The sequence below is a fragment of the Macrobrachium nipponense genome, chromosome 9 (genome assembly GCF_015104395.2).
Source record: "Macrobrachium nipponense isolate FS-2020 chromosome 9, ASM1510439v2, whole genome shotgun sequence".
NCBI classification, from domain to species: Eukaryota; Metazoa; Arthropoda; class Malacostraca; order Decapoda; family Palaemonidae; genus Macrobrachium; species Macrobrachium nipponense.
In genome coordinates this window covers 86,265,956-86,273,838 of record NC_061110.1, presented here as the reverse complement: position 1 = coordinate 86,273,838, position 7,883 = coordinate 86,265,956, and positions in this window count along the sequence as shown.

Below are 7,883 nucleotides of genomic sequence, written 5' to 3'. Positions count from 1 at the left end.
ACACAATCTCTCTCTCTCCCTCTCTCTCTCTCTCTCTCTCCAAGCGACCAATGGCACGCGACCACCCTCTCTCTCTCTCTCTCTCTCTCTCTCTCTCTCTCTCTCTCAGCAACTCCTCACCATTCTAACAGGTAATCAGAATGAGTCAAGTTATATAAAAAATAACTATTTATTTAACAATGGAAAGATAATAAATCAAGTCTAAATCAAGTCTCACAGACTAACTTAACTCAGTTAACCCCCCAACATGAAAATGTCTAAAACAGTAATTTGTCACACCAATTGTCTCTCCCATCAGGGACCCTCTGTCCCCCTAAGACTCTTGGTCCCCCTTTGCCAGAATCGTCTGTTTCAAAGACACGAGAAACACACTCGTTAGCTCACATAAGTTTAAAGACAAAGTTAAAGATTAAATATTCTTACAATGTAACAAGCCATTCCTTTTGGCTAAAGTAATTCAACTTGGCTAAAGTAATTCAAAACTCACCCATTGCAGCCGGAATATCTCACTCACTGATAAATAAAAACACTTTGGCATCCGCCATCGTGGCTTTGCCTTCCTCCCACGAATCTTTATGCAAGTCTTCCCATAGACTTGGCTAGTGATACATTATCAATAGCAGAGGCGCACACACTCATATGAATGCACACTTCGACAACACCCCTTGTTACTGGCTACAACTAGTTTCCCAAAGGCACTTTGAAAAGACCCATGAACTGACGAACTACAGGACGAACATTGACTCGCCTAACTATGCAATTTCATATCACGCCATCACAGAAATCATTTATCAGCTTTTCTCGGGTCGTTGCTTCGGCTCTGTTCTCCACATTCCAAAAAGGTCACAGCGCATCACATTATGCTATTAAATATATCATTAATTATAACCCTAGGACTCATATATATATATATATATATATATATATATATATATATATATATACATATATATATATATATACAAACATACATACATTTGATGCATTTTTCATATACTTAGTAACTGCTATTGTGCCCTGTTTCCATCTATTATTTTTACTGAGATCTGTCCATCATTACTACTGTTAATTTTAGATGTTGTGTGTAAATAATAAGATGGTGACAAAAAATATGCTCTCACTTGGCAACCAAGCAATTAGCAATTTTTCTTGCAATTATTCTGTTTGTGAGATTATTAACATAAGCATGAAGTCACCCATCTTAATCCATAACAATATATATAAATATTATATGTATATTTATATATAATATATATATATATATATATATATATATATATATTCCGGATATCTGGATCAAAAAGGGACCCGGCTCAAAAAACCATCCCCTATAAGATCCACATATTTGGTCCGACTTTGGCTCATTCAATCCAGTAGTTTGTCGCCTATAGCAAACATACACACGTACATACATACATAGTCCAACCATTAGATTTATATATAATATATGCACACTCACAAACACATACATAAATATATATATATATATAATATATATATAATATATATATATATATATATATATATATATATATATATGGAATTATTGTTACAAAACAGTATTTATACTGTACTATTTTTGTTTTGTAACAAGAATTTCATTATGGACTTTACCAAAACTTTGTGATAAGTACGACAGTACTTTTATCTTTATTATATATTATACATATATATGTATATATATGTGTGTGTTTATGTGTACATATAAAATATATATGGATATATATATATATATATATATATATATATATATATATATATGAGCTGATTCGATACAGTTTTGAATATACCTTCTCCGTGATATTCTGAAGTCCCGTGAAACCGATATGAATGATACTGTGTGTATGTGGAACAAAACAGGTCAGCCGCCAAAGACGTTACAAGTTAGCATGGCTGGGCAGTTCAAAGGAGTGCCACGTATCTCTATATTCCTTCTTGATTGGCCCTTGTGTCTAAGGAGCCAAAATAACCAATCAGCTTCTTGCATAACGATGCTGTGTGTAGGGGGTATTTGAAACAGAGGCCGCACCATCGGTCAGATGAGTTCGTCAGCGGGTCGCATACGCTACAGACTGACTGGGTCGAGACTCGAGACACGAGTGCCCAGTGCCCCGCGCATTCCTGTCGGCCGCCACACAAACACGTGCGTCACCATGAGTGTCAATAAGTCTAACCCGCCGTCCGTTTGTGCACTAGCATAGTTAACGTAATCATAATAATTAAAGGCCACCTGTGTTGCTAAGAAGAATACACCTGTGTTAAACGTTTCATCGATTATTATTTTTGCATGTCCTACATCGCATGCACGTGAACTTCTCTCTCTCCTATTTTTTCCTTCATATCCCGAACCCACAAATGACCGAGATCAGGTCATATATATATTAATCTAAGCGCAACTCACATAAAACCATCATAGCTGAAGAAAGAAAAGACTGGTAAGTAATAATAAAAGTTAAATCCAAAGAAAAATGTCAAAGAAAATTTAGTCTACCAAGCGCCAAGATTATTTGCAGAATGGTTTCACACCGGTGCGTGCGTATTATTTTGTCCAGAACTTTTCCTAGTTACTAAAAGGATATCAGAAATATTGACGGAGACGACGTTATTAATAGCAGAATTACACTGATGCAGAAGTATGGATCAAATAATAGCTCTATTCCTGTCGTGACTGACCAGGTTTCGCTCTTGGGGTAGAGAAAATTTTCAAACAAAAAAATTTGCATAATGTTGAAGTGATGTCTCACATACTGGCGTAAGTTGTCATATAAAATGCTTACTCGTATTTAGTGTCGCAGCAAATGCCCTTTAGATTAAGTCCTATAGGAGCAATGGAAAGGAAACTGAGAGTACACTTATTTTATAGATGCAACGGGAGGGAAACCTCGCAGTTACACTAAAAAAAATATTATTAGGAGCGGGTGGAAAGTAAGATGGAAGAAAGAGATTATGAAAGGAGGTACGGTAAAAAGAATGAGAGGGAATGCAGCTAGGGGGCGAAGGGACGCTGTAAAGAACCTTATGTAATGCCTACAGTGCACTGCGTGAGGCGCACTGGCGGTAAAAAGATAGTAAATTATCTCATAAATTCACCTTAAGCTGAAAAGTAAAAGAATGATGGAAATATAATATATAACAGGTCAAACCCTCGAGACACAGTCTGAATGAAAATAAGCTATGTGAGACAAAAATAAAATTCTTCCCATTTACCAAGGTACAAGAAAAATCCTTGTACCTTTACAAAAAAATAGGTTGGGACCAGACTCTTTCAAACAAGTCGTGTTAAAAAGGATTGCTGCATCAGCTCCATTAATTTTGTATAGAGTCTTCTCTATTTTCCTTATCAAGGATTTTTCAATGTTGCTAAAACTGGCAAGCAACGTGCCAAAGGGGATCGTCAAATCCGGTGTAGTTATATCGAATTATCTTTATTACTGCTACTACTACTACAAGCTGTGATAATGCCCTGGCAGATCTGGGCGAAACGTCGCGTCAAGAGAGAGAGAGAGAGAGAGAGAGAAGAGAGAGAGAGAGAGAGAGAGAGAGAGAACAACCTGTAGTGGTAGTAGCAGTATTAAAGATAATTCAGTATTTTTTCCGCGTAATAAATTTACACCTTACTTTTTAGTGATGGTTATGCATTAAACTTTGCAACAACAAAAATGGCGTAAATTTTTCCAAGCGGTTTAATCCATTTTGAAGTCAAATTGGGCCCCTAAGTATATGGATTAATTTCAGAGGATAACATTGCAACATAGTACTTCAAAATACTCAGTATAGTATATATAATCACAGTAGCCTAGACTAGACACAAAAATAACTTCAAAAGCCTAATAAGGTTTTATACCAAAATAACAGAGAAATATATCATGTAAGAGCTTTCAAATCTCATGTGTGACTACTGTTTACTTCCCTATAATCTAAACACACGCACAGAACGCATCTTAATTATATACAAGTTTTAAAGCAAAAGGACTATTACATGCAAAATTGTTACAGATGAATTATGACAAATGTAATAAAAAAAAGTTGCCATATATATGTATATATATATATATATATATATATATATATGTATATTATATATATATATATATATATATATATATATATATATCTATATATCGTTACTATCACTACAAGGAACAATCACATTCTTTATGTGCTGCTCATTACTACAAAGAGAAAACTCTTTGGCTCAAAACATAAAATAGACCTTTTGAAAATGTACAATATCACTATGACAAAGGTGAAAATCACTAGAAAACTGACATAATTATTTTCAATAATCTCTCATATTGTGCTCATTTTGATCCTGTCCTACTGAGAGAGACAAAGTAGATTTCCGTCAAAAACATATTAATACGTAGGTTGGTATCACCTGGTTACTGACATATCCCTCATCAGTAACGCCATCTTCTGATTCCTCTGAAGCTGTCATCTCACTCTTTTTATACTGTAGAATATCATGACTATTCTACAGCTTCGCATGAGCACATTACAGTGCATGTCATGGATGCTTTTCGGTATGAACAGTTGGAACCATTACACCTTCCAACTGTGCAAGCACAGGAGATAAGCTCTATCACAGTATCAGATGCTGGTTCCGAAGTGTTTCCTTCTTTTTTTCATCCGTATGAATCTGGAGCAGGAATCGCGGGCTTCGCTTCTGTCTTATCAACCAGACCATGGCTTGGTAATAAGCACTCCAAACTTCGTAGTTGGAGGAGGCTTTTCTGCTTGTGCTTGGGATTTTCTAAATATTTTCCATCAAAGATTCTTCCCATCTTTAATTTCAGACTTAGGCTGATACAATCTGCACACATATTCTTCAAGTCCTGCCTTGGTATCATCTGTTGGTTGGTCTGTTTTCCCAAGCTGAATAAATGCAGTTCTTACACGTGTAGAAGCCTTATAGAATGCTTACCAATATGTTGCTTTCCCAGGAAGAGCTGCAGCAGACTGAGGACCGAGAGCTTCATAGATGGGCTTTAAAGCCACAGCAAGTTGCTTACTTCCGGCTCGTAGAACAACAGAGGTTAGGGAAACAACGAAGTGCGAGCACAAACACTTCTGTATCTAGTGACATTATGTGAATGGTGACATTAGGGCAAGCAACACAGAACATGCAATAGAAGAAGTGTATTAGCCTCCTCTTGACAACTGGTGATGCTCAACATCAACATGATATGACTTGGCACCAATTTGGGTAAATACAACGACTTTTGTTGTCATTCTTGAAGTGTTTTATGACCTTCACAGTCAGGTACGCTGAAAGGCTACCTTTGGTCTTCGTGTTACAGATGAAAGAAAATACTAGAGTCCTTATATGTGTTGCATTCATACAAATATAGTTTGTAGAATCCTTCACCTTTCCTGCACGTCTATCTCTGGTGGCTTGCTTGAGTGAGATTTCAATATAATAATTGTCAAATACAAAATTGCATGGGATCATAGGTGGCAGATCTTTTCTCAAGATAATCAATGTATAGTTCAACAAATTCCCTGCAGCTCTTCACATGTCTTTCTGCGGCTGCCAGTTGTTGAACAATCACCATTGAATGTATGATGATCACCTTTTCCTCTACTTCTGATTCAGTCAGTTCGCCACCCATAGCTCTGTGGTACCTATCCTACAACATTTTCCTATTTAATAGAATATCTATTGACTTTGTAAAATTAAGTTGATTTGATATTTCTTCGTTTAAATAAAGGAGTCTTCATTCTTCATGTACAGCATGTTTATCAGCATATTTCGGTAATATATGGCTTTTTGGACCCACAACATGATCGCCCATTCGCAGTCATCAATATTTACTCAGATAAGCATAAACATCATAAATAACAGACATTAACATGATTCTCCAATGCTAAATGGCGAAAACAAGTTAAAAAAAAACTAAAATGAGAAATGAACAGATTTTTTCACCATCCAGTTGGGTATTGTTGATTTAAAAATCGAAAACTAAATATCACGTGCAGCTCAAGAACTTAATTGGACACATTATGCAACAAATGAAATGAAACACAAGCTGTATGTGTCTCATTCAGTAGGTTAATGGCACCTACAATGAATCATACCGGTACCTGTACCGTTCGGCGTTCCAGTCCACATTACTGTGGCCCCGTTCCTATTCTCCTCTCAAATCTATTAATTTACTCGACTCACTTGATCCACTGTCTCTCTCCCTCTTTTTGTTATTACACTTTTTATAGCTAAAAAAGGAGTCAAAACCTTAATGCAGAGGCAATACCAGTTAAAATAACTATACTGTTTTTTTCCATCTGTCCATCCGCCTGTGGTGTATTTGTATGGTAACACTGCGTCCCGGGCTTCAGATACGTAGTTACATTTAGCTTACATTCAACGATTATAATAATATCCTATTTCGAATATTAACTGTGTAATTCGCATACAGTAAATTATTAAAACACTTTTCAGTTGCAAATGTACAACCAGATATCCATTTATTTACCTAAAACTTACACATAGCGTAACTATCTAAAGCACGGGACGCCGTGTTACCATACAGAAACACCACAGGCGGATGGACAGATGAAAAAAAAAAAAAACAGAGTATAGGAAAGCTTACCTGGCCTGTTGTCAGTTTAACTCAGCTGAGCTTGCCTTGGCCCCAGTGTTACCAGACAGTGATACATATAGTCAGCTGATCTTGGGTGACCCAGTGTTGCCAAGATATAATACCCATTTCTACAAGCTCCTGTTTATTATTATTATTATTATTATTATTTTATTATTATTATTATTATTATTATTATTGACACAGATAGGCGGCATAGGCGGCGGGCCTGTAATACATCCCTCTCAAAAGGGCACTTTTAATACAGTAGCAAAAGGGGCAGGTGCTTGGGCACCCCTAGCAAACCCCCTCTGCACGTCCCTGAGTATGAGTGATTCAGAGAGACGAGGTTGTATTGTATAATAATGCGTTTAACGCAATAGAATGAGTGATTTACGGTTGGCCGAGGGTTGTTTAAAAGAATTCTTCGTGGGAACGGATTCTACTCAGGGGAGGCAACTCAAAACAATTCACGATCATTTATTGTATCAACTTTGCCTCTGCCGAGACTCACTCTTCCCAGTTACCGTCGGGATCCACCGTGACTCAGGGGGTGGACTGGCTAGCGGCAGGTGGCCGAACCAGGCCGCGTACTCAGCTTCAAAGTCCCCTGAGTGACTTGATCGTCATCTCGTTGTGGAGTTTCGCTTCCGGAGATGTCACCGCACATCTTCATTTCGATGAGAAAGTGGGTTAATTAAGTTATTTCATCGTCATTATACCCCATTCATTTTTTTGGGTGTGGCTCAACTAAATTGCAAGTTTCCTAACATCATCTGAATAGGTGAACATAACTCAGGGGAATTCAGAGCATCATGTAAATAAAAAAAATTTTTAACTCTTGTACTTGGTACCTCAACCAATTGCTTCACATAACGTATGAATAGTCTCCGGCATAAACCTCTTTATGTTTATGTCTAAGATGATGATTCCATTACGACAGGCCAAAAGGTAAAATTAGTGAGAGTAAATGTTTACTTCTCTCCCTTGTGTATAGTGTGTGTACTGTATTGGCATTACAACACCCAAGATTAATATTTAAATCATTACGCTAGCGCACTATCGTGTGTGAGCGTTTGTTTGTGTGTGTATACATTTATGTATATATAACACACACACACACACACACACACACACACACATATATATATATATATATATATATATATATATATATATATATATATATATATATATATAGTTATATAAATTCTATCAAACTTTAGTTTCCTTCTTGGTCATATATATCTATATATATATATATATATAGTATATATATATAATATATATATATATATATATATA